The sequence below is a fragment of the Podarcis raffonei genome, chromosome 8 (genome assembly GCF_027172205.1).
Source record: "Podarcis raffonei isolate rPodRaf1 chromosome 8, rPodRaf1.pri, whole genome shotgun sequence".
Lineage (NCBI taxonomy): Eukaryota > Metazoa > Chordata > Lepidosauria > Squamata > Lacertidae > Podarcis > Podarcis raffonei.
Genome location: NC_070609.1, coordinates 11459276 through 11486073, shown reverse-complemented (window position 1 = coordinate 11486073; position 26798 = coordinate 11459276). Strand labels below are relative to the sequence as shown.

Genomic DNA, 26798 nt, shown 5'->3' with positions numbered 1-26798 from the left:
ATGTTCACATACATTAGAAAGGGGGAGGGAATTATCTCTCTAACTTAATTACAGCAATTTCTCTTAGTTTTGTATATTTTTACACTGTCTGAGAGCGAAATAAAATTATTTCATTTAACAAGGAATTTCTGGGTGCATTTTCTTGGAAAGTTAATTAAAAGTTAGATGCCTTACATCATGTTTCAGTTACTTAACATACACGTAACTAAATGGATTTGAAAGTTAAATATTAGAAACCCAGTATTGTAAAATTTGGGCTTTGTGTATGCAGACCAGAATTTATATTTCAAAGGTCAATTGAAGATTTTTCTTTTTCCATTTTATACAATACTTTGAATTATTTAATATGATCATCTTAATTTCCGGTGTTGGCAATTATTCTTAAAATTCTGGATTTGTTGATAGAATCTGATAGTGTGAATAATATTTTGCATATTTTCATATTAATTCTTCGTATAAAGTGATTGAAAATATATTTCCAGTAGTCATTTAAACTTTGCTAGGCTTTAACATTTTGTATCTAATCTATGCTAATTCTTTTATATATAACATCAACTGAAAATTAATCAATGAGTATTAAATATAAAGTTCTCAATTTTATACCTATGTTCATTTATCCACAGCAATCCTTGCTTTTAATTACTGCAGTTTGATTATGCTTTTTCTGTTTTCACTGTATGCAAAAACTTTACTTGGATTTACATACAACTATAATATATGGAGTGACATATGTAATCTTATAAATTTTGTTTTCCTTACAGATCAATTCCTAGAAGTTAACACCATTGGGTTTTTCAATTTTTTGCTTTGCATATAATATTGTTTACCTTGAATAGATTTTACATGAAGTGTTTTTGCATATTGAACATAAAATCCTTTATTTAAAATAAAATATTTCTAAATGTACCCACTAATTTTGTTTTCCAATGAGTAATATTCACCTTGTGCTGATTGTATGAATGTCATTTGATATTGTTCTGCTTGCAAATGAAATAATTAAATATTTTGTTGTGTGCATATATATATATATATATATATATATATATATATATATGTGTGTATTGTACTATATATATTGTACTATAATAAAATGCACAGATTATTCAGTTTTGCCACATGATTATTTACATTTAAATTCTAAGTAGCATGCAGGAATTTGTATAATCTAAGTAAATGTAATGTCAGCTGTGGGTCAACAATTACATAAAGCATTTAATATTAGCTGCATTTTTCATTGATTTCAAGGTAATACTATGGATCATAAATATGCATTTTAAAAGACTGTTTTGCATATTTAAATAAAATCTTATTTAGAGTGTATGACTATCTTTCTATTCAAAAGAGTTCATAAAAACATAACTTTCTCTTTTTAAAATTGTTGCACTACTACTTCTTAATATGCACTTCATATAAACCTTTTAATTATTTTAGCATATATGACTTTTAACTTCAAAAATGTCAGATTTAAATTAATTAACAGGTTAGTTATGTAAGGCTTTGTACATGGTACTTCCACTATAGAATATTATTCCATAAAATGCTTTTAACTCCAACATCTACTTCAAACAGTTTTTAAGACCAAATTTTACATTTAATCCTTAACATCTGTTCTATATATTGTTTTTATTGTTTTTACTCTACCTTCTTTTATAATAACTTCTTATATGTATCTTTTGCACTTGCTAGTCAGGATACAATAATTTGAAATCCTGCGTATAACATTGTACAAGAACACCTAATCCCCTTCAGCAATGTTCCTGTCCAGATTATATTACCTTTGATTCCCCAGAATACTAATTACATATTTCAAATCTCCAAAGTGGGCAGCATGTTTTCCCTGCGTGACCAAATGTTAAATTCTGAATTAGGATTATCTATACAAGTCCTTCAGTTTCTATAAAAGGTTACGTTCTTTATCACCAGGTCTTTTTCATGGCCCCTTTGTGAAAGACTACACAGAATTCTTTCCTCTCCATTTCTGTCTAGAAGGCAGATCTATGCAGACGGGAGCAACGTAGAAAGAAAACTTTTGCATAGTTGCATAGAGCATTAAAACTCTTCCTAATTTTGTATTTAGTGATAGTGTGAAGGTGCAAAATAAGGAGAGGGCGGAAGGAAGGTGTTTACAGACCACACACACACACACACACACGCTGCATACAATACACCCCAGGATCCTAAGCATGCCCAAATAGAACCTCGCCATTAGCCTCTCCTACTCTCCGAAGTCCTGCCGTTTTCCCATTCCTATTTTCCTTCCCATTTTAAGCTGGGGGGGGGGGGATCCTCATCCTGCTCCAGGACTCAAAAGAGCTTTCCCCTCCCACCCAACCCCTAAGGCTTTTTCACCCTAACCCTGTCCTAAATCTTATAATTCCGCCCCCCCACCCGTCTTAAAGTTCAGAAGCACCTTTTTCATGCCCCCGACTTTGATGCCCTCCTTCCCTACACCTCATTTCCAGATCGTAAATAACCCTCACCTTTCTGTATTGCCCCTTCCTTCATCTCTCCCCCGCCCCCCACCCTGCCCCCCGTCCCTGCCCCAGCTGAAAACACTATGGGCATTTTTCTTTCTCCCTCTTCCAAAGACCCGCTGCCCCCCCCCCTCAGTCCCTCAGTTTAACAAATTTGGAAACAGCCCCCCCCACTCTAAAATTCGGAAGCTCCTCTTATTTCTTCCCTCCCATCTGCTCCCCCCTCCAATCAGGGCTCCCTTTCACGCGCGCCCCATCTCCATCCCCATCTGCTGTTGCTGCCCTGAGCATCTTTCATCCTGGTGCTGATGCTGCTGCATCTTTCTCGTTGCCCGGGCAACCGTAGCCGGGGAATGGGGAGGGGAGGGGGGAAATGATGGAGAGAATCCGGCGCGCGCCCTGGCTCGCGCTCTGACTGCTGCTGCCGCCGCCGCCGCCGCTTCTGCTATTGCTGCTGCTTCCCCCTCAGCCCCTGTGTATCTGGGCTGCACCCATGCGCGCATGGAGGAGTCAGCTTGCGCCCACCGATGGAAGCAGAGGTAGGTGCAGTCTCTATGCAATCCCCCCCACCCCGCCTCCTCCTCCCTGTCTCCTTCCCTCTCTCTCCCATTTAAAAATCTTTAAAACTTTGCATATTAATATCTGCGCTTTGCATAAATCTCACCCGCTCTTTATTGATTGCAAAATGCTTAATGCAGCAGCTGGTCTATTGCACACACACACACACACGCACACACACACAAGGCAGTCTATTCCTTTCTCTCTCTTCGTCTCTCAACACAGCAGCTGCAATTGTTCCTTCCAAGAGCTTTCTTTTTTTCCTCTCCCTGGCATATTATTTTTGCTGGTGTCTGTGGCTCAGCCTTTAAGGAAACGGACAAAAAAAATTGCAAAGAGGGAAAAATAATAACGGAGAGATGCATATATAAAAATGCATTTTATTTTTATTTTTTACAAAAACAAATAAAATGCAAAAATGATACAGGCGTGTTTTTAAAGGGCATTTTTATTCATTGCAAAGGGGAGGCGTTTTTTGCAATGGCAAAAAATGATATTTGCTGGCCGTTCTTTCCTTTTGCAAATGGCTTTGTGCACTGAGCGAATGTTTAAAAAAATATATCTATATAGGTTTTTTTTGCATGGATGAAAATAAAATCAGAAGACAGAGAAAACGCTGTTGAGGATTTTCTGTAAATGTCTCTTTGCTTTTCGGTGGCGGTGGCTCGGCTTTTGATGCTCTGGCGATGGAAGAAAGAAGGGAGGGGAAAAAAGGAGGAATAGACAGAAGGAACCTGAGGAGATGGGGGGTTGTGGCTCCGGCGTTTACGGTTTTGCAAAGCGGGCATATATTGTTAGGAAATGTGTTGCAATATTTGGATTCCTAACCCCCCCTCCACCCGCCCCCGAAAAGGGGGGGGGGTGTGCATTAGCGGCGATTGCTTTCATACACTAAGGGGGGGTTTCTATGTTTATTGGGGTATAAGAGAGTAGACCCCTCTCTATTATAACCCCTCTCTAGTATAACCCCTCTCTATTATAAACTCAAGTTGCATAATGCGGGGGGGGGGTGTGCGCACCGAAGATGGAATGGTTTGGATTGTCCAAAGAACCGGTGTTGAGGGTGGGGGGGGGGAGAAAGTGAAGGTTGTTGGGGGGGGGGGAAGAAGGTGCAATGGCCGAAGCGAGGAGGGGGAGGCAGATACATACAACGAGAACTGGACTCTTCTTTTGTCCATGGACGGGGTGGGGGTGGAGAAGAGGGAGGAAAGGAAGAATGTTATTAATAATTATTAGCAGCCCATGGCAGCTATTGTGTGGAGGGAGAGATATTGCCAGGATCTGGAGGAGGTGGGAGCCTGGGAGGGGGGGCGCAGGGGAGACCTGGGGTAGTGGCTGGATGGGTGAAGAGGTCAGATTCTGTGTTTTTTTCGGGGTGGGGGAGTGTATGAGAAGGAGACCTATATGAGGGGAAGGTGAGAGGAGGTAGATATTGTGGGGGGGGGCAGGGTGTGTGGCTGAGGCAGGGGAGGAGAGTTGGGTAAGAAAGAAAGGAGACCACTGGATAGAAGAGAGGGGAGCTCCTGGTGAAGGAAGGGGGTTCAGTGGTCTGGATTCAGTGGGGCAGAGAGAGAGAGAGAGAGGTGGAAAGATACAGCCAAAAGAATGGAGATGGACCAAAATTTCCAAAGTGAGTGTGTGGGTTATGAGGAAGGGAGTTAGAGAGCAGGGAACACATCTCCTAAGAATAGGGTTAAGAATAATGGATCTAGGGGTGTGGCTGTTACCTTCAGTCGTCCTGAACCCCTAAATCCAGAACCACCTACTCCCCAAATTCAGGTTTGGTGCAATAGCTGTCTCCCAGGCCAAGTTGGAACACCATCCCAGTTTTCCAAAACGGATGCTATTTCTGTTTCTTGAGTTTTTAGAGAGTGAGCGAATTGAGGGATGCCTTCTGGTCTGCTGTCCCAGAGCCTGGCATTTCCTTGGCGAGTCTCTCTCTCTCTCTCTTCATTGGCATTCCCTAACTTGTCCATAGTTACTTGGAGTTCAGAAATGACTAACTGGGCTTTGCTTATGGGGTGAGGTGGGCTGGGCTGGGCACTTACAGGACATTGCCATGGGGAAATGGGGAGCAGTGGTTATATGCTGTAAAGACCCCCTTAGTCCTGACAGGTGGGCACTGGTGTAAGTGAAGCTGGCAGCATACTAGGCTGCTTGCCACTGACCTCCCCCCTGTGCTTTGTCAGTGGGTTCATTTAAGACACCAAATTTTTACCTCTTGGCTGCTTAAACCACCAACAGCACTGTTGCATTTTTCTTTAAGCAGTTGCAAGTCTACCTGTAAGCAGCACTGGTAGATAATTCACGGTTCTTACTTTTGTGACAGGGAGAAGTGGAAATTACTCTGGAGTAGGTTCTGCAAAAACCTAATAAATGGAGAAGCCGCAAAGAGTTTTGTAACAGTCCTTTCCCCTGCCAGTTGCATTGTTGGGTGACACAACAGCTTTTATTTCTTCTTAAATATCCCCATTCAGGCCTCTGCAATTTGAGATGTGCGTGTGTGTGTGTCTTATGTCCCTGCAAGTGTACAAATTGCCCCCGTGGGTGTGCATAATCCATCTATTTGTCATCTATGGGAGTTTACATTTTCCTATATAGATTGCATCCCTTTCTGTTCCTTGTGTGTCTGAATTGGCATGTCAGTTGTGGGGCTGGTAAGTTTCCATAAAAAAGACCGCACAGTTTTGGTTCAGATTATTTATGGGGAAACACCTGTATTTTCCTAGATTAATCTTCACGAAACAGACTGGAACTGCCACCACATGTATAAAGATTAAGTCAAACTCTGGAAAGAACTCTAACCTTCTATCATTCTTTCATTACCCTAATCTTGTGCACTCAAGTTCAAACGCTTGTGCTCCATGTTAATTAATCGGGGGAAACTAACACCTCCTTGTTCGCTAATGTGGATTAGAATCTTTTACTTCATCCATAAACATGGATTGAAAGGGTGAACACCCCCCTCCCAGCCTTTTATCACTCGGGTTGTGAGTACAGTGTGATTAAAGCTCACTATGGGGTAATTAATCTAGATTAAGTGATAATGGGTGTGTGCCCTGTGTGTGTACGAAAGGGTTGTTGAAGTGTGTCAAGCGGCAGCAGCGATACATACATTGTCGTGCCCTCTTGTTTTGTGCCTGGCCTTGTGTGTGCGTCTGTTGATATAATGGAGCAGGTCCTTCTTGGAACAAGTCCTTTAGTCACCAGACACTTCCCAAATCTCTTTGCTATTACTGCCTTTTCCTTGGATTCTGCAAAGGGTTATTCCCTTTTGAGTGTGGGGTGCAAATCACGGGAAGAGCTCCTTTTGCCTAAACTGCAGAGAATGTCTCATCCTCCCCTTCAGGTCTGGTCCTGTCAAAAGGTTGGGCTCGCCCCCTGACATTTTGCTGCGGGAGGGAGAACAGCAAATGTCCCTCACCCTCCCTTCTCAAGCCAAGGTTAATTGGCTCCTAATTGGAATATTTCACAAGAGCCCCCACTTCCTATAAAACAGAATAATAAAAAATCAAATGATTCACAATTTGCTGCCTTTTCCTGGCATCCGAAACCTGCCTCAGGTGGCTGCTTCACTCTACCTCATGATAGGGCCGGCCATGGTCCCCCCAATCTGTTTACTAGGCCTCGTTTTCATAGACCTATCACTGAAACACTGTATTTCAAAATTACATCCCAATAATCTGGGTTGATTTTTTTTAAATCTGGAAGAGTTGCAGCTCCTTGCGGGTGGTAACCCCGACTGGGTTTGAGGAGGGAGCTATGAGCTAGAATTTGCGTTTCTGTGTCGGATTTCTCTCATGAGGAGCCATAGTGATTGAGGGGATTGGAGTGCCCCTGACTTTGTGAGAGCTAGGCCTAGTGGCAAAGGCAGAATGGTTAAAGCTTGAAGCCATGTACACAAGATCACTCCTTTACTCTGCATGATTGCGGAATCTCCCCTGGAGTTTTTGCAATCACTAATCTGGATTAGAACCCACGAGTATAAATTGAAAGAGGACGCCATCCCTGTGTGTGCAATACAATGTGCTGACGAGTATTGGCAGGCAGTAATGCTGAATATATATATTTGGAGACGTCCCCTATAGAAGTGTGGTGTTGAATCAGTGTCCTTTTATTTTATTTTATGGCACCCACATCTGCTGTGTGTTGTCTGTGTGCCTGACTCCCGTGATTTAATTGCATTGCTTTATGTATTTAGTACAGCCTTGTCTTTCTCCTGCCCACCCCCAGTGTCCGCTAGACGCTACGCATAGGGTCAGAGGAGCCCGGTATGAGAAGCACCGCACTGTTCTGTTGTTGTGTGTTGCTCTGTGGGTCGGTGCGGTTGCTTGTGTGTGTGTCTGCCTTCCTTTTTCTGTTGGGTGTGCATCTGCTGTTGTCAAGTGAGACCTCATTTCTCTGCAGTGACCTTTTTTTTATTGCTGCCTGGCATGTGTATGTGCATTTGTATGTGCGGGTGCCTCGGTAACCCTTTCAGCGCTGCAGTGCCTCTGCCCCTTGTCTTCCTCTACAGCTCACCCTACTGGTTAGGTCCAGTGCGGAAGCCATTCCAGGGCCTGGCCTGTGATTTCCTCAAGCGACCTGCTTACCGGTCCCTTGGCAACAGGGTGTCCTTCGCTGCCCCATTTCCCTACATTTCCAGTCCCAATACACGCTGCTCTCTGAGCTTCTCGGTGCCTGCCCTTGTCTGTCTGGAACTGTGTGGCAGCCTGACAAGATGTTGACACCCTTATAATGTCCTCATTCTCCCCTGTCCTGAGCACTAGGACTTTTCAGTATATATGTATATATTTTGCCACATCCCTCCATCCATCCTTATATATGATCCGTATATTCTTTGAAACCTCTGCACGATTTTGCCAGTTCCGTGTTTTGTGCGCCATACCTTTTATTCTTGCTCTTTTGCTGTTTTTTTCCTCACCTTCCCTTTTAATTTCCTCTACTTTCCCCTCTAATTGTCATTGTATTATTCCCCCCTCCCCACTTTCCACTCCCCTTTCTATCACCCATTTCTCTCCTTTTATGTTTCCTTTGGCTATACCTCCTTCTCAACCTCTCTGACAAAACCCTTCCAAATTCCGTTCCTATTATACCCTCGTACTTGGTCCCCTTTGTCCAAACTATATTTCGCCCTTAGGCCGCGCTGGAAGTCGTATTTCTGCTGGGAACGGAAGGTGCCTCTTTTCGACCTGGCTTTCCTAAAATCCAGAACGTGAGATGCAGTGGCACAGAGAGAGCCTTTAAAAATAAATAAGTAGTTTTCTTTTATTTAATCCGAACCCAGACTCTTAATTTAGGTTTAGTGGGATGCTTACTCCCAATTGTGAGAGATGACACGTTAGTGGGAAAAGCGATCCCTAGTTCTCCACTGCTACATAAGAGCAGCCATTTCCTGGTCAAGAAACTGACCGCCAGCTCCATCTCACCCGACAAAGAGTCCAGGTCATTTATTCCATGAATGTCACCTGGGGAGGAGGGGAAGGGAGAGAGAGAAAGCAGTCATACCCTTCAGCCATCAAACACTCCATCCCCCCACCCTCCCACCACTTTGGTGTCAGTTTCAGTGGGAATTAGATGCTTCCCACCCCCCCAAACACACCTTTACCATATTTTTCTCTGGGGTGGTGGTGGCCAGAAGGCCAGGGATGTGGTTGGTGTGAGGACGTATTGGGGAGGCAGAAAGGGAAAATATCTGAAATCAGGGGTCTGTTTGCTTTATCACAAGCAAAGCAGCCTCACATTCTAGCCCTGGAAGAATAGAGGGATCCGGGAAAGGAAGAAATCATAGAAAGAGGTGCATAAAAGGATTCGTTCTGTCGTTCACCTTGGCTCTCCTGAACAGCTGGAATTTTTAAAAGAAAGAGTAAAAATTACAGACAGATAGAAATATAAGAGGGGAGCGATAGAAAGGCAGCCGCACATCTTAAAACGAGGAGCAGGCCCCAATAACAATTAGTAAAAACCCATCGTCGTTCTTGTTCCTGATGTACAATTTATCTGTTGTGCAGTCTGTGTAATTGTGTGACCAAGAGATTCATTTACAAATCGATGCATGTTAAATGGGAGGCAGTCAATTTAATTACCACTCTTTCTAAAACTTGATTTCCCCATTAGATAATTTATTTTTAAATCTGCAACTTCCAGATGTAAATATAACGATCTTTTTGCAAATCAATAAGGGTAGTTATAAATGACTGTTGTTGAAAAGTTTTTTAAATGTAGCTAGAAAAAGATGGATTTGCTTGTAAATATATAGATCCAGTTAATCCATAAAGAGCAGATTGATTTGTATATGGAAGTATCAAGATACGTCCAGCCTGTATCTTTAAAACAGAACCTTTTGGAATTGTAGGTATAGCAGTTATTCCTATATATATATGTATTACAATTGAAGATTTGTATGTAAAGTCTCTCAGTTTGCCTTTCCCTATCAGTACAGTACAGTGTTATGCAAATATATACACCTGTCCTAAATAGCAGGTGCCTTGCTCGAGATCAACACATCTGTAAAAAACAAGATCAGTGCTCCAATAATGAAAACAAAACGAGTTAACTCTACATATAATTCCACATTTGAAAGTGTCTTTTGTTTTGAGCGTCTGTAATGGATCTATCAATAACAGGATCAGTCAGTAAATACATTCATCCGTATCAATAATATCCGGTATCTATCTCCAGAATACAGTTCAATAAATATAAAGGGATCGATTTACAAACCTATAAATAATATACATCACTACATTGCGTCCTTCATTTTCCATTACACCAAGAGCACTTCAAAGCACTTATGCAGTGTAAAAGGACTATTGTGAAACAGCCGATCGGGCCCGCTGCCTGCAGTTTTTAAAAAGAGCCTTAACAGGAATGAAGTGGTAGGCCATAAATAATAACTCTGTTTCTAAATATGTTTGCATAGATTTGCATCCACATTTTCAGATGCAACCAAATTGCATAATTAAGAAGCATTTGCCGTCCCCTGCCAAATTGTGGTGCAATATTAATAACTGCGTCTCTCTTTCCTTTTACTTTCTCTTATTTTGGCTTTCTTGTCTGTGTCTGCCTATCTGCTTATCTATTGTCATCTGTCACAGCCAAATTAAGTCCAACCCATAATCAGTTATCCCAGTTCCAAATCATACTTTAAGGTATCATAGATACAGAATAATGGGGCCGGGGGGGGGGAGATCTATTCTATTGGATCGGCTAAATTATATATATATAATCAACTTGTATGTGTTTTTAAATATATAGCTACAATAGATCCAATTTTTTAAAAATAGGCGTAAATATATAGAAAAGCCGTATGTCATACAGTTTTTTAAAGAGAACCCTTTAGGTGTCTTGACGTGTAGTGATTATTCCTTTCTACAGAGTTCACTGCAATTAAAGATTTATATGTGCCTCTTTTATTTTCTATCTTTTATTGGCATGATTCTGATTTATTTCGGAATCTGGGCACCTGCTAAATACCAGATGTGTAAGGAAATAGAGGGTAAACATCGTATATATATTCAGAAAATTACATTGTAGAATTACACACTGAAAAATGGCTTCATCAGTTAACAAAATTATTATTTTAATCTTCCCTAAAAACCCCCACAATTCTTCTAATCTGAACATTCTGCGATGGGATTAATATGTAAATTATTGCACAGATATGAATTGTTAGTGCGAGAGGGAATGTTCTTCTGAAGATTTTGGAGGTGGGTCCAGTGTTACTGGTACGTGGCTGAGAAAAGGGGGTACAGGATTGGTGCGAATGGAAAACAGGATGGGAGGTGGAGAGGATGAGATGAATGAGTGCAAAAACTCAGCAGCCTGGTTTAAAGGAAGGGCGACCGTGGTGAAATTTAGATGCATGGAGATCTTGTTAGACTTTTGACATGTTTTAAGTAAATTCAGAGGGTCCATACCTTTTGGACATTGCATTTGTCTTTGTCCAGATGTGTGAAGAGGCAGATATCACCCCCGCTGTCCCAATAACCCCCCCGGTCTACCCCTCAGCCTACTACTTTAGAGAGAACGGAGTCATTCGGCTTCTCATGCTAGGCTGGCAACCAGTATGTTAAATTTCCCCACAGCTGTGAAGACAGCCACTGCCACCTCACCGCGCAGGAAGGAAACAGCCTCCATGTTCTGAACAATGATGAACATTAATGGAACCCAGCGCAGGAAGCAGACGGGATTGTTGTACGCTATGTTGAGAAAAATAATTGTGCCGCCACGGCGTGAGTTCTATTCGACAGTGGCCCTGCGCTGAAAACTACGGTGAATTCGGGTCTGTAAAACACTTTCCCTCTCGCCCTTTTTGTCGACAATTTAGGCTTCGGGAAGCATATTGGACCAGAAGTGAGACAGTTTTTTACAACCCCGAAGCCTAACAGCTATACAATTGACACCTTGCTTTCAACGAAGGCAAATTCTTACCCCTTCCTAGACTGCAGTTTGCACGTAACGTATGGTGGTTGTGCGAAGCCTCCTCTGTGGGCCCGGCCACATCTGGGCAGAACGTTGTGCAAAACACTTTCGGAAGGTTTGTGATGACATGCCCCATTCATATTCCAACCACAGCCCTGGCTAAACATAAAAATGGGTCATGCATTTTGATCCAGTGACTTGGCTGTGTTCCTGACGACCTTGTTGACAAGTTGGAATAAAAGTACCTTAGAAGACCCATTTTAAACTTAGCCACATAAAGCAAGCTCGCTAAATCGGGGGCATCGCCAGTTTAGTTGCATTGTAGTTAATAGGACCAGCTCGCTTTAAATCTAAGTACTTCAAATTAATTGGTTTTGTGGATCAGTCTAAGAAACATGTTTTGCTTCATTCGGTGGCCTTTGAGTGTATATCTAGCTAGATCAGTAGTCTTTGTACAGAGTTGGGATTAAATGTTACCTTCCAGATTTGATCATGTAGATCATTGGGTGAGTAGCAGTGAATTATAGTCCAGTGTAAAATCTAATCTACATGCTGCCCCCCCAACTCCCTGTTTTAAATATGGAGTAAAGACCCTCGCTCCAGATTGACGCCAGTACATCTGTAGGTTTTGAAACTGAAACAATTCCCTTCTGCCTCTGAAATAGTAAGTTAAATGCTGATAGGTGTTTTATTCTGCATAGTGTAGAAAAAAAATGCCTAGGATGCAGTCTTGGGATATTGCAACATGTTTTTATTTGTTATGAAGTGAAATAATCCCACCTTTTACCCTTGTTGAATTTTGTGTGTTGCAAAATATTTTATGTTTGTTTCCACCACCCCAACAAAATAATTGCAAATCATAAATTTCATGTTTGTGTACCTTTTTTTTAAAAAAAAAGTAACTGGCTATTTTGTTTCGGGATTTGCCTCTCCCCCACTTTCTGCCTCTAAATTTCTTTTTTCTTCTTATCTTTTCAAAAGAACAAACAGCAAAAAATAAGCTAGAACTGATTGCAATCTTGCACTTGATATTTCTAACATTTAAAGCAGAAATAATTCCTTTTGAACGAAGGCTTGTATTCTGAATGATTTGTGAGAAGAAGCAGTTTTGTGTTGCTTTTTGGTTTCCTCTGATTCTTACGGGGTGTGTCTGTGTGGTTTAAAACAGTATCCTTGCATGCTTGTACAAACCATTGTATTCCGTGGTAATTAACCCAGCCATCACAGTTTTGCTGTGTACTTGCAGTCACTGCGGTGGATTGGAATTCTACTTTGCCCATAACTATACAATGTGAGAGGATCAAAAAAAAAATCTTATTTCCCCACTTTTTAATCACCCTTGATTGTTGTTATTTTTTTAAATTTTTACTGGGATTTAGCGTTGAGTGGGTTTGAGTGTACACTAATTTCAGAGGAGATCTTTCTAATTAAAGTTCATAATAAAAACGTTGATCATTTGATGCTTTCCTAAAGTGCTTCAGGGTGTGCGAGTAACTTCCATTTGTTCTCTTCTCCTCAGACAAAACTGTAAACGGGTGGTGTCCGTGCTGGCCGGGTGTGTGTGTACCATGGGCAAATACACAGCATTATCTGCTGGTACACTTTCGTCACATTTGGTGCTTGGAGTCAAGTCTCCGAAATTGTAATTTCCACCTTTCCCTGTGCCTCTTTAGGAGTGCGTATTGGGGATGGTAAACCTGTGCTGGAGACTTTGAATGTGGAACCAGGGGTGGTAGTTATTCCAAGTTAGCTAATTTGCAGTAAAGGGGTGTACTCTTTTGTAAAGGCACAACAGGGCCACCACAATCTGGGGTTGCTCCCCTGTTTGCCCCTTATTTTAAGGGGCACTACTTACGTTAAATGATTGTTCCTTATTCTGGAACATTACTGCTTCTTTGGTCTTAATGGGTGTCCTTTATTTCTGAAAACTACCACTCTGGAAGAGCAAAGGCAAAGCAGAGAAGAACGTGAACGAGGCAGTGTTCAAGGAAAAAGTAAAAAAAACAAAACAAAAACCCAACCCTAAATGGATTTGCAGATTAAGATCCCAGCAATTGGAATGTGACTGGGGCAGGAAGGAAATTGGTTATTGGCAGAGGAATATAGACAATAGTAAGGAGTACAATAGGGAAAAGGGTTCGCAGCGGCAACCTAGTGTTTACAAGAAGGCCAGAGCCTCTGGTAGATGGGGATATTTATGTCTATGGAAAAGTAACAGTGATTCTGTACATTGTAGACAAGGGTCCTCTGCTCATATTTTCACTATAGCCTTTCTGTTGTGGGTATATATTTTGATTTGGGGTGGTGGTCAGAAAGTAGATTGAGATCTGACAGTAGATCTCTGGGTCGTTTGCAGTAGATTGGAAACAGTTTCGGACTTCTAATTGCTCAACACACACACACACACACACACACACACACACACACACACACACGTTAGGCTGTTAGTATATCCCTGACCTGTAATAACTCTGATGCAATGTATGGCTTGTGGGGTGCAGTAGTAGGCAATTGTCTGTCTTCCTGACCACCATTTTGCATCTGGCACCATCCCCCTTAGCCACCATTTTGCCCCACTGGGTTCCAGCTGGTGAGCCACATGGGGTGCTAGTAAAAAAACCAAAACCAATAGACCCCACAAGTCCAAAGTCTTTCCACGCCTGCACTTCTTTTGAAATACTGGTACCTTGCAGATCAGAAACATGAGGGCTGATCCTTTATTGCAAGTCAATGGCTATACTTAAGGTACCATAGCCACTTTTTTTTACCCTTAATAGAGGCTATTTTTTAATGGCTCCTATGCAGAAGTTCTATAGGGGCAGGCTCTCTCTGCTTTTTTAGGTCAGAAAAAAAAGCACGTCTCTTGAATTGCTGCCTGTTCTATAGCTGTTAGGTAAGGTAGCCAAGTCTGTAGTTGTGAGGGATTTGAAAGAGTGAAATGTAGGGAGGCTGTGGAATTAAACGGACCCTAATGAAGGTATCGCAACACAAGAGTAAACTTAGTGTTCCTGGGTTGCTGCAGGCAGAGGAAGGAGTGTGGTAACCTCACCTGAAAAGTGTGATCAGGTGCCTGTTTTGGGGTAGAGAAGGAAGAAACAGCACTTTCATAGTTTTCGTAAGTGCCTGTTGGGTCATGCTTGGCTGAAAAACTGGCAGCCCTTTTAAGTCCTTTTTTCCTCTCTCCATGCGCAGGGTGCTTACAGTCAGACAACCTTTTACACCGCCACAATCACTTGAACATACGGCTCATATATGAAAATAGGCACACCTTCTAGGAAAATTGGGACGTCCTGATTGCCACAACCAGTGACCACGAGCACACCATCACCACACTATCATTTCACATTGGGAAAAGGCTCATGCTACTTCTTAGTGCTTGCAATAGAAACACTGTAGTTTTTTTGGTATTTTGTCGCTCCTTGATTGTACTGTATTCCAGTTTCAACTATATTGTCTATTTGGTGCTTGTGTTGTGTTTTTTATATATTATTGCACGCTGCCTGGAGAGGTTTGCGTAACAAGCAGTATTTAAATAAATAAAGAGGAGAGTCCCTGTGCCTTACCCAGGCGATTAGTTGATGTATGTGTTGCCAGAGCTGCAGAGCAAAGGATGCAACACTACGTAATTTCACTCACTGGAGTCCCACCCCTCGCCAAGAGTGTATTGGGTTTGCGCTTCAGGTGCGAAGATGTATGTGGCTGGCCCTGAATGTATAATCGCCTTCTTGAAGGTCTATAGAAAGGGAGTGGCTCCGATAGGCAGGTCTCAAATATGGTTTGTTGGCCGGTGAGTTATGTTTTAAGCATGTCAGCTAAGTCAGCTGAAGCCCACCCACCTCTTTGTGAAGGGGCTGGCGAAACAAAACACAGCGTTTAAACACCTTGCCACATGCAGAGATTGATTAATGCATGTAATTGACACCTCTTGGCTATCGTATTTATAAAAAAACCACGCTGTACATTCACCTGCCGCGTTGTGTCCCAAGGGACTTGCCCAAGGTCACTCAAGAAGCTTGTAGCAGAGAAAAGGAACTAACCTAGACATTTGCCTCTCAGACCAGGGCTCATTGCTCCTGTATTATCTGTCTGTCACCGTCAGGGATAGGGAAGAAATTCAGTTCCCATTCTAATGGGAACCTATCTAATTCGCCCTTCTCGAAACAATACGGGAATAGCTATGTCCTCAGAATTTGTATTCTCTGAATTTTGCAACGCAGTTCTCTAAAACAAAACAATGTGTGAAAAAACGTACATATTATGGAAAAGTGTGCGTGAAAATGAATTTATTGGTGAAAACAACTCACAAAAGTGCATTGTATCATGCAAAATTGATTACAAAAAATTGTATATTGGGATGAATGCACACAAAAATGCTGATAAATTTTTGTGATTGTTTTATTTTACTTTTTTACTTTTTGAAAATGCAGATTGTTATGGAAATGTGGCAAACTTAAAATGGAAAAATGAGAAACTGAGAAGCCTAATACCTGATACAGCAAAGTTTTCATTTATGGTCTTCACCGAATGCTAAAGCTGTTATAGATGTACAAAATGAATTTAAAGTGTAAATGTAGGGTTGCCATATTTCAGGCAGTGAGAGTCAGGACAGAAAAGTTGTTGAGCTTTTCTTTGGCAAGATAAAAACAAACAAACACCGAAAACGTTTTTGAGCCATACGTCTGGATTTCCCCTTTTTGTTGTTGTCCAAAATAAGATTTGTATCGGTATTGGAATTTACTTATTTATTAGAAATTCATAGTGTCCTCCATCCAGAGAGTGCAGAATGCACAACAATCCTAAGAGGTAGGTTAGTCTGAGAGACATTGACTAGCTCAGGGTCATCCACTGAGTTTTGTGGCTGAGTGAAGATCTAAACCCAGGTCTTAACAGTGCTGTTTTGCAAGGGTGCTGTATAGGATATACAGTGGTACCTCGGGTTACATACACTTCAGGTTACATACACTTCAGGTTACAGACTCTGCTAACCCAGAAATAGTACCTCGGGTTAAGAACTTTGCTTCAGGATGAGAACAGAAATCATGCTCCGGCGGCGCGGCGGCAGCGGGAGGCCCCATTACCTAAAGTGGTGCTTCAGGTTAAGAACAGTTTCAGGTTAAGAACGGACCTCTGGAACGAATTAAGTTCTTAACCCGAGGTACCACTGTAATCTCATAACATAGAACAATGGTCTAGAGTCCTTCAGGATCCCTTTGTACATCAACTCATCTGCGGAGGAACCACTACAGAGGTTCCACAAAACACCACAGGATTCTGGGTCATGTTCTGCAGTGTGCTCACACAGGCCGGGACTCTTTGGACCTCACTACTGTGTCACCAGAACTGAGGGAATGACAAAGAACTGGGGTCTCTAATATGGTGTCCATGGGCAGGGGTGGAGCTAGCTGCTCCGGCACCCGGGGGTAGGGCTAGCTGCCCGCAGGGGCAGGGCTAGCCGCCGTAGGGGTGGGGCTGCAAGTGTCCCAGGGGGCGGGACAGCGATGTCACCCCCCCTCAGGGATGACACCCGGGGCAGACTGCACCCATCACACTCCCTTCCTACAGCAGTGTCCATGGGCACCATAGCACCTTCAGAAAATCCACTTGGCACCAACCAAAGCCCACAGCCCCCCTTTTTAAATTGAGGGGTTTTTTTGCGCTTTGGTACTAGTTTCGCTTGTTTTCATTAGTTCCCCCCTCTGTGAAATAGGTCCTTTGTGGTGACCCCTGGCTAAGGCTTGCATCTGTGCTGTACATTTAAAGTGGTATTATACCACTTTCGACAGTAATGGCTTCCCTTAAAGAAACCTGGGAACTGTAGTTTCTTAAGGGTGTTGAGAGAGTTCTTGGGAGACACCTGTTCCCCTCACAGAGCTACAGTTCCCAGAGTTCCTTGAGAAGAAGGATTAATTGTTAAAACACTCTGAGAATTGCAGCTCTCCGAGGGAGTAGGGGGTCTCCTAAAAAACTAGCACCCTTTGCAGTTCCCAGAATTCTTTGAGGAAAGCCATGACTGTTTAAAGTGGCATAATACTGCTTTAAATGTAGTAGCAGGGGAAGCAGTGGTAGAGTTGGCAAGCTGCTTTTTCCAGGAACTATTTTCTGCCACTACCAATCTCTTCACCAACGAACCAATTGGAAGCTTCTGAGGAACTCAGTGCTGCCCAGAACACATTTTGAAAATAAAGTTGGCAGTGTAGCCAAGAGATCATTAAGTAAGGTGTGTTCACATTTCTCTCCTCCAAAACCAGTTGCTTAGTTAGTGGCTGATCTCAACTTCGGTGGCTGCTCTGTATTCCCTGGAAATTGAGTAAGAGACTTGGAAAAACCCAGCCTTTGCATCAGATTCTGCCAAGGAGGAGAAAGGACTTTAATAAGACACACCATAATGCACTTTAAATTATGCTTTTGTACACACTGCCAAGCTTGTTAAAACATGGATCTTTCCTTCACCTTCTCAGCGGATGCTTATGCACTGAGTGGCAATTGTGAACTATGCTGGATATTGTGAAGATCGAATCAGAGGGGGTTGATGGCCAGTCTGGAATAATTATTTCAGAATTAAAGAGCGCCATGAGCAATAAAATGCTAAGAGGCAATGTAGAAATGATAAATAGTAATATTGATCTTTCGGTATGCCCCCTTTGATAGCGTTATCAGGTCTCCGCTATGAAAAGCAAAGAACCTCTGTCCACAAAGGATGGGACTCTTACTCTCTCGTGAACTGCCCTGGGATTTTCAGATGAAGGGCAGTATACAAATTTAATACATAATAATAAAAAGGGAGTCCCTTTCTCCTTCTCTCTTTGGAAATGACATGGGGACATGCCACCAAGGGGACAAAACTATTGTTCCTTGCACCACCAGTCAAAGCCCTGCCAGGGAAGGAAATAGCTGTTGAAGTTCTCCATCTTCAGAGATAACCCAGGAGAATTTTGGCCATGGACTCGCTACCTGCTGAGGAAGATCGTAGTAAATGTTTTTGGCAATGAAACCTCACCAACCTCGGTCTGCCCTCAGCCACCCCCCACTTGCCTTCCTTCCTACTTTATGAGTCCAGAGGATGCCTGCCAGCTTCTTCCACAGTAATCTCCATGTTGCCATTGCAGAACTCAGCCGGCAAAAGGAGACACAATTAGAAAGAGTTTCCTCCCACCCCGATGGCTGGCTCCGACCACCAGTGGTTCTAGGATGAACATATATTCCACGACTGGGTCTCACCATTGCCCCATATCAACTGAGAGCACATCAGCACTCCCTTTCAACAGTGGATTGTAGGGAAAGTTCTGGTGGGGCAGACTAGCCACTTTCAGTGCACTGTTGCCCACAAGTTCTGATCTTTTCATTGAGGAACCCCTGCTAAGCTTCCAGGGAAATCCAGGGTTTTTAAAATCATTGCATTATCACTGCTCTAATGCGGACAGCAGCAAAGTTTGCTGGAGGGCTAATTTGAGAACAGAAGACCACTGGCTGGTTGCCCCAGCCAGTCTTCCCTACCCACCCCTCTTTTGCCTTTGGTTAGCAACTGGGGGCCCAGACTTGCCCCTTCCCCATCTTATTTCGCTGCTGCTCTGATGCTGGGGGAGGTTGAGGCCATATTGAGCCAGCAGCTGCCAAGTGGTTTTTTTATTTTTAGCAAGCAAATAAAGGGGAAGAAAACAGAAGCAGCAGATTGGGAAAGTAGTTGCCTAACGCCATCAATGGTAAAAGTCCATTCCTTAAGTTTGTCGCGAGTAATTCCACTTTCACCAGGGGCGAAAGCACATTGTCACATACATTTTCCTGATATAATTGCTTGTTTCCCTGTCCGCGACAATTGATGTGTAGGGCTTTCATAACTTCAGCATGGCATGTCCTCTGCAGAATTAGGTTCCCCTGGACAAAAACACACAGTGGAGATGGATTCACAATCTATGCACATCACTCTCAGGGTGTATTTCCTCTGTTTGGCACACTAGTGGAGCCCCTGCCAGGCTGGAAGGCGAAGGGAACCCTTGCAAATGAAGGCAGAATGCAATGGACAGCTACCCACTAGGCTCTCTTTTGTTATGGAAGTCCACCTGAGCGCCTGCAAACCTGCTTGCAGAATGCCCAGCTCTAGTATGTATTCAGAGGCTCTGCATGCCCCAAAGGAGTAAGGGTTGCCAGCTTTTTAACAGGCCCTGCTCCTGTGCTTTAAGCAGTTGAAGTTTTCTCCTGGCATGTTGATATAGCGAGGGGGAAAGCTTCACCTACCAGTGGCGCAGTTAGATAATGTTAGTCTCTAATACCCTCCCCTTTTTTATATGGTAATGTGCAAGAACGTAAAGAAGAGACTGGCTGGATCAGGCCAAAGCTCTGTCTAAGTCAGGCATTGGCAAACTCGGCCCTCCAGATGTTCTGGGACTACAACTCCCATCACCCCTAGCTAACAGGACCAGTGGTCACGGGTGATGGGAGCTGTGGTCCCAAAACATCTGGAGGGCCGAGTTTGCCTATGCTTGGTCTAAGTCCAACATCCTGCTTCACATGGTGGCCAACCTGCGAGTGGTATGTGAGCACAATAACCTCCGCACCGGATCCTTAGCGACTGGTATGCAGAGATACACTGCCTCTAATTTGGTGGTAATATAGCCATCATTATTAGTAGCTGCCGTTAGCTTTCCTGTCCACAAATTTGTCCAACCCCCCTTTAAAAAATTGTTCAGGTTGGCAGTCATTGCTGCATCTTGCGGATTTCGTAGTTTTCAGTATGGTGCTGTGTGAAGAAGAACAAAAATGACTTCCTTTTGTCTGGCCAGAAACTTCTACCCTTCATTCAAAAATGTGGTACGTCAGCTGCCTTGCTGTGTTTGGGCGAGCCTCTTGCTCATTCTGTGGCTGGAGGGCCTCAACTTCCACCCCAAAATCCTTTCCCGATGGCACCACAGAACATGAGAGCAGCTCTTCTAGATAAGTTCCATGCAGTCCAGCATTCTGTTCCCCATCGCATGCCTCTGGGAAGCTCAGAAGCAAGGCAGGAAGGCAACAGCGCCCTGTCACCTATTTGTCCTCAGCATCTGGCAATTCAGAAGTATTCTGCCTGAAAACATCGAGCTTGCACTTAGCAATCGAAACTAATGGCCACTGATAGACCTGCCCTCCATGAATTTGTCTAATCCCCTTTTAAAAGCCGGCTGAATTAGTGGCGATCACCATATCTTGTGGTAGTCAATTCTGTAAGTTAATTATGCCCTTTGAGAAGAACTACTATCTTTTCTCTGTCATGAATCTGTCTTGCTTAATTTCTCTACGTGTGTGCGTGAGGCTGCTGTTTTAATGGCAAGAAGAAAAGCTAGTGGGAAAGTTGGCAACCTGACAAAGGCATGGAGTTCAAGACGAGGGGGAATCTCAAATTCTCCCCAGCCTCTTGGTTTTCGGCATGGCAAAATTGCTGGGAAATCCTGGCTGTTGTGGGGTGTGCGTGAGAATCGAAAGGCACACTGGTGAAATGAACAAGTGCACACATCCCTTTCACGTGTATTGCAGTAATGCCCAGTATTATTGCTCCTGCATTTAATTTCCATGGGTATACTACACTGTTGAGCAGTGCTGCCAAATATTTAATAATGGGATGCTCTTGCGCCCTGGTGGTGTCCGAAATGAAGGACATCTTTTACATGCTGCGGAAAAAGGAGGGATGCTTATTCCCTCTGGGACTGTGATGCTCTGGGTTAGTGAGGAAGGCAAAGCATGGCTCACTGATGATGTACTGTCCAGTTTTTGTTGGACTGCCTGAAACGCTGTTGGTTTCAAGCTGCCTGGGGCTGATGGGAGTTGGAATCCAAAATCTTCTGGAGGGCACCATGTTGGCTACCGCTGGTCTGTAGGAAAAGGCAACCTTTCCTCTTCTTGCCTTGAACAGAAATAAACCTTTATTTCTGCTATTTAAAATAATAGCAACTTGCTTCGTTCCCCAGCCAATTTGTGGCCCCTGAAAGCAGCACCTTGGGCAAAATCAACCAATCTCTTGATTTGAGCTCCCAGGAGAAAAGGGTGGGATATAAATGCAGTAACTAAATAGCAATAATAAAGAAAGAAAACTGATATGTGGTGGCAAGCCCACCTTTGGTATAAGAGTTCCCTTTAGGGGGAGGCTTTTGAAAGGGGGGGGGAGCTTTTCAAAGATAGCAGAACCCATGCGAGTTTGTGGGACAGGAAAAGCATGGCATAAAATTAACTGTGTGCTTGCACTCAAATATTGTGTTTTCTTTGAAGCTGCTGGTAAGCAGTGCCAACCCCCAAAAAATCACACCCCAGAAGGAATTATTTCCCAGGTTTTGTCTCGGTGTCAGCCGTCTTGAGCCTCTGAAAAACAGCATATAAATGTTTAAAATAAGTAAAGATAAGGCCATGAAAAAGGCGGTTGGAATGGGTGCAGCAGCTTCGTGTAAAGATCAACCCTGAGCCCCATCGGGTGAGAATAAGACCGAAGTGTTTGCAGCGTGGGCTGATAAACCAGATGCTAACCGCAGATTTATTTTAGGGGTGTGTGTGTCTCCCCCAAACAATGGAGATGTAGTGGGAGGAATAAGAGCTTACAAGATCAGGTCCTCATCCGTGACAGTGAGTCGGAGGCTAGGTAAGAGCTTGGCTATCTCGGCGACAATAACCATCCTTCCTGATCAATAATACATAATGAACACCGCATCATTAAATAATTCATCGGCAGCAAATAATTTCTGTGCCCCGAGGAGGGGAAGAAAAGCCATCTCTTTAGTGCCCCGCTGGGCCAGCCTTGTGGTTTGCAGTGATTAATTAGTTTTATTTCATAATTAGCCCCCATCCTGCTGCCCCTGATAGAAGATTCCCATGCAGGAAAAAAAATAGCTTTGAAAGCCTCAGGGGTTTGGTAAGAAAGGAAATAGAGCAATGCTTGCAAGATTGGACCTGGTGCAAACGCGTTCCTTTCTTCCCATTTTCTCTCCCATTCTTCTTCCTTCTGTCTTTTCTTTCCTGTTGTGTTCACTGTTGTGCATCTTTCTTGCTCATTTGCGTACGTCCTTGCGTTTTTCTTTGGCCAGCTTTCTACTTCTTCTTTTTTAAAAAATCTTTTTCAAGTTTCTTCTTTGATCCAGACAGCTTTTGTTTAAAACGAGCCAGCAAAATAACCACCCACCCACTCACAACACCCCCTTCCCCCTTAAGAAAGAGAGAGAGAGAGAGACTCTTTCCCCAAGTCTCCCCCAAATGAGACAAACCAGTGGACCACATCTCTTCTGATGTAAAGGATCGCAACCCCTGTCGCTGATGGAAGGCAAATGCAGCCATGCAAAGTCCTTTTTTTATAATTATTTTTATTAATTTTCAACACAATTATATAATTTTATCCAAATTTTAACAAATTACACTTTTTTGACTTCCTTCGGTTTCTCTGATAATCATCCGAAGTTACCCTTTAATACGCATTTCCATTCATTGCATTGCCATTTAACTTCCCTCCCTCTTCTTTTTCTTTTGGCAATACATCTTATATTTTTACAGTGCTTCTTGAAACCCCACTAGCGTTGTTTGCACATCACATACATTTTTCAGATAATCTACAAACTTTCCCCAATCTTCGATGAACTTTTGGTTTCGGGCATATCTTTTTTTTTTTTTTAAAGATATTTATTAAAATTTCCAATTTTTATACAAACAAAAAGAAAAAAGCAAAAAAGTTTAAAAACACATAAAATTCACAATACTTTGTTTTCAATGACATATTTCCCTGACCTCCTCATACCTCCCCTTCTTGTATTCCAATTCAAATTATTTATTCAGCAAATCCTTATCTCAAAGCATTACAGCTAAAAACCCCTTGATTTCTATCCGACATCATTCAACATTCATTAATTTTACAATATTTCTGTAGATAGTCCTTGAATTTCTTCCAATCTTCTTCCGCCGACTCTTCTCCCTGGTCACGGATTCTGCCAGTCATTTCTGCCAATCCCATGCAGTCAATCATCTTCATCTGCCATTCTTCCAGAGTGGGTAAATCTTGCGTCTTCCAGTACTTTGCAATAAGTATTGTTGCTGCTGTTGTAGCATACATAAAGAAAGTTCTACCCTTTTTTGACACCAACTGGCCGACCATGCCCAAGAGAAAGGCCTCTGGTTTCTTCAAGAAGGTATATTTAAATACCTTTTTCAATTCGTTATAGATCATTTCCCAGAAAGCCTTAATCTTAGTGCACGTCCACCAAAGGTGAAAGAATGTACCTTCATTTTCTTTGCATTTCCAACATTTATTGTCGGGCAAATGGTAAATTTTTGCAAGCTTGACTGGGGTCATGTACCACCTGTATATCATTTTCATAATATTTTCTCTTAAGGCATTACATGCCGTAAATTTCATCCCAGTGGTCCACAACTGTTCCCAGTCAGCAAACATAATGTTATGTCCAACATCTTGTGCCCATTTGATCAGAGCAGATTTGACCATCTCATCCTGAGTGTTCCATTTCAGCAGCAAGTTATACATTTTTGACAAAATCTTAGTTTTGGGTTCTAACAGTTCTGTTTCCAATTTAGATTTTTCCACCTGGAAGCCAACTTTCTTATCCAAATTGTAAGCCTCCGTTATCTGATAATAATGAAGCCAGTCTTGCACTTTGTTTTTTAGTTTCTCAAAACTGCAGTTTCAGTCTATCTCCTTCTTGTTCCAAAATTTCCCAATACTTCGGCCATCTGGCCTCCATATTGAGCTTTTTCTGAGCTTTCGCTTCCATTGGTGACAACCACCTTGGGGTTTTATTTTCCAATAAATCTTTATATCTAATCCAAACATTAAACAATGCTTTCCTAACAATATGGTTTTTAAATGCTTTATGTGCTTTAACCTTGTCATACCACAAATATGCATGCCACCCAAAAACATTGTTAAAACCTTCTAGATCCAAAATGTCTGTGTTCTCAAGAAGCAGCCAGTCTTTCAACCAGCAGAACGCTGCTGATTCATAGTAAAGTTTAAAGTCTGGCAGGGCAAATCCACCCCTTTCCTTTGCATCAGTTAATATCTTAAATTTTATTCTGGGCTTCTTGCCCTGCCAGACAAATTTAGAAATGTCTTTCTGCCACTTCTTGAAATTGGGCACCCTTGTCGTGTCCCTTTTTCTATCTTAAATTGTTCCGTAACCACGTTATTTACAATTAATTTAGCATTTTGTTCAGAGTATATTGCACCTATACCATTCTCAAAGCCTTGGCCTACCCCCATACCCTGTAGGTTCTTTTTCATAAAACTCCAAGAGATATTGTCAAAAGCTTTCTCCGCATCCACAAATATCAGAACTGCTTTAGTGTTTATATTCACTTCTAGCTTTTCCAAAATGTCAATTATGTTCCTCAAATTATCAGATAGATGTCTTCCCGGTAGAAAGCCCGCTTGGTCCTTATGAATCTCCTCAATCAATACTTTTTTCAGTCTCTTAGCCAAAATATCAGCAAAAATTTTGTAATCCACATTTAATAAGGATATGGGACGGTAGTTCTTAAGTTGTGTCTTTTCAGTTTCCGTTTTCGGTATAAGTGTAATATACGCCTCTTTCCACGATTCTGGTGCTCTTTTCCCTTCCAAAATTTCATTACAGACTTCCTTCAAAGGTTGTAATAACCAGCCCATCCGGTCCTGGAGACTTGCCTAATTGCATATTTTGAATGGCACCTTCTATCTCCTGGTCAGATATTTTGCAATTCAACATTAGTTTGCTTTCTTGTGAATTTTTTTGTAATCCATTTGTTTTCAAAAAGCGTTCAATGTCCATTTCATTCTGTGGCCCATGTGCATATAATTGTTTGAAGTATTTCTGGAAGCAATTTCTAATCTCAGTTGGATTGTGTATATCTTTTCCTTCTACTTCCAAATTTGTGATGGTATTTAGTTTTTGTCTTTTTTTCAATTGCCAAGCCAGTAGTTTCCCACATTTATTCGCTGATTCAAATGTCTTCTGTCTCATTTGTTTAATTTTCCATTCTATTTCCTGATTCATCAATTCCATATATTGTACTTTATATAATTTTATTTCTCTCAAAATCTCCTGCGACTTTGGCTTTACTCTCAGTTTTTTCTCCCCTTCTTTTATTTTCTCCAAAATTTTATCTTTTTTCTCATTTTGACTTCTCTTTTTTATTGCGTTCTGTTGTATCAAGAACCCTCTCATCACAGCTTTACTTGCATCCCAGATTACTCTTTTTTCGACATTAGTAGTCATATTTATTTCAAAATAGTCTTTTGGGCCTTTTTGTATACTTCTTCATCTCTAAATAGGGTGTCATTCATCCTCCATCTAAAGGAGCCGGGTGTTGTTTGCTTCATCTCCATCTTTACAGCGTTATGGTCTGAGCAAGTTTTAGGGCAGATTTCCACTTTCTTTATCTTTGGTGCCATTCTAGTCCATGTCATCTTAGCTTCAGAGAAGAAAGTTCCCTCTCTCCCCAGGGGGTTCTTAGTTCTCCAAATGTCAATCAAGTCCATATTGTCAGTGAATTCAAAGAAAGTTTTTGGTAGTCTACCATCTTTGGTGACTACCTGTTTTTGTGCCTTGTCCATGTTTGTAGATACAACTCCATTCATGTCCCCCATCAATATTATATTATATTATAGTCCATATAGTCCAAAAGAGTCTCATGCAACTTCTTAAAAAATTCAGATTTCCCCTCGTTCGGTGCATACAACCCTACAATCAGAAATTTCTCTCCTTGAAATTGAATTTCGATTGCCAAATATCTTCCTTGTTCATCTTTAAAAATTAATTTCGGTGAAAATTTCTCCTTTGCATATATCACCACTCCTCTCTTTTTGACCTTATCAGACGAAATAAATTCTTGTCCCAATCTCTTATTAATAAGTATTTTCCTGTGTAGCCTCATTACATGTGTTTCCTGTAAACAAATCAAGTCCAATTGTTCTTTTCTTAATATATGAAAAACACCTTTTCTCTTTCGAGGGGAGTTAAGTCCATTACAATTCCAACTTAGAAGTTGCAGAGCCATGGTGAGTTACTTAGTTTTCCCTCCAACTGCACCGAGTTGTTCTTCTTCTGCTCAAATTTCTCCCCTCCACTCCTGCAAACAGGAGGGGAATCACTTTTTTGGTGTTGGATTTTAAGCCTTTAGAGAAGGTCTTTCAAAGTTACAGCTTTAAAGTCTCTTTGCTTTGATCTATTTACAAGCCGGAAAGGCAGACTTCCTGTTTGTACCTTTCCCATTTCGGTGCCAAAATTACTGAAATTTTTCTCCAATTAATTTGCTTGATCCTACTCACGGGTAGTTGCTTTAGATTCCAATTGTCCAGAAAGAAATCAGCGCTCTCCGACCATGGCTATGCGGCTTCACTCCGTGAAGAAG

General features: G+C 42.1%; 1 protein-coding gene across 2 annotated transcripts in view; it reads left to right on the top strand.

Moving 5' to 3' along the window:
- Positions 1–2670: 2670 nt before the first annotated feature.
- POU2F2 (POU class 2 homeobox 2) overlaps positions 2671–26798 on the top strand; it is a 111720-nt gene continuing 87592 nt past the window's right edge. The window contains exon 1 of one of the 2 annotated variants that reach the window (XM_053397909.1): positions 2671–3013. The gene's annotated coding sequence lies outside the window, so the exon portion shown is untranslated. The remainder of the gene's footprint in view (positions 3014–26798) is intronic. The other variant, XM_053397908.1, reaches the window with a different exon arrangement.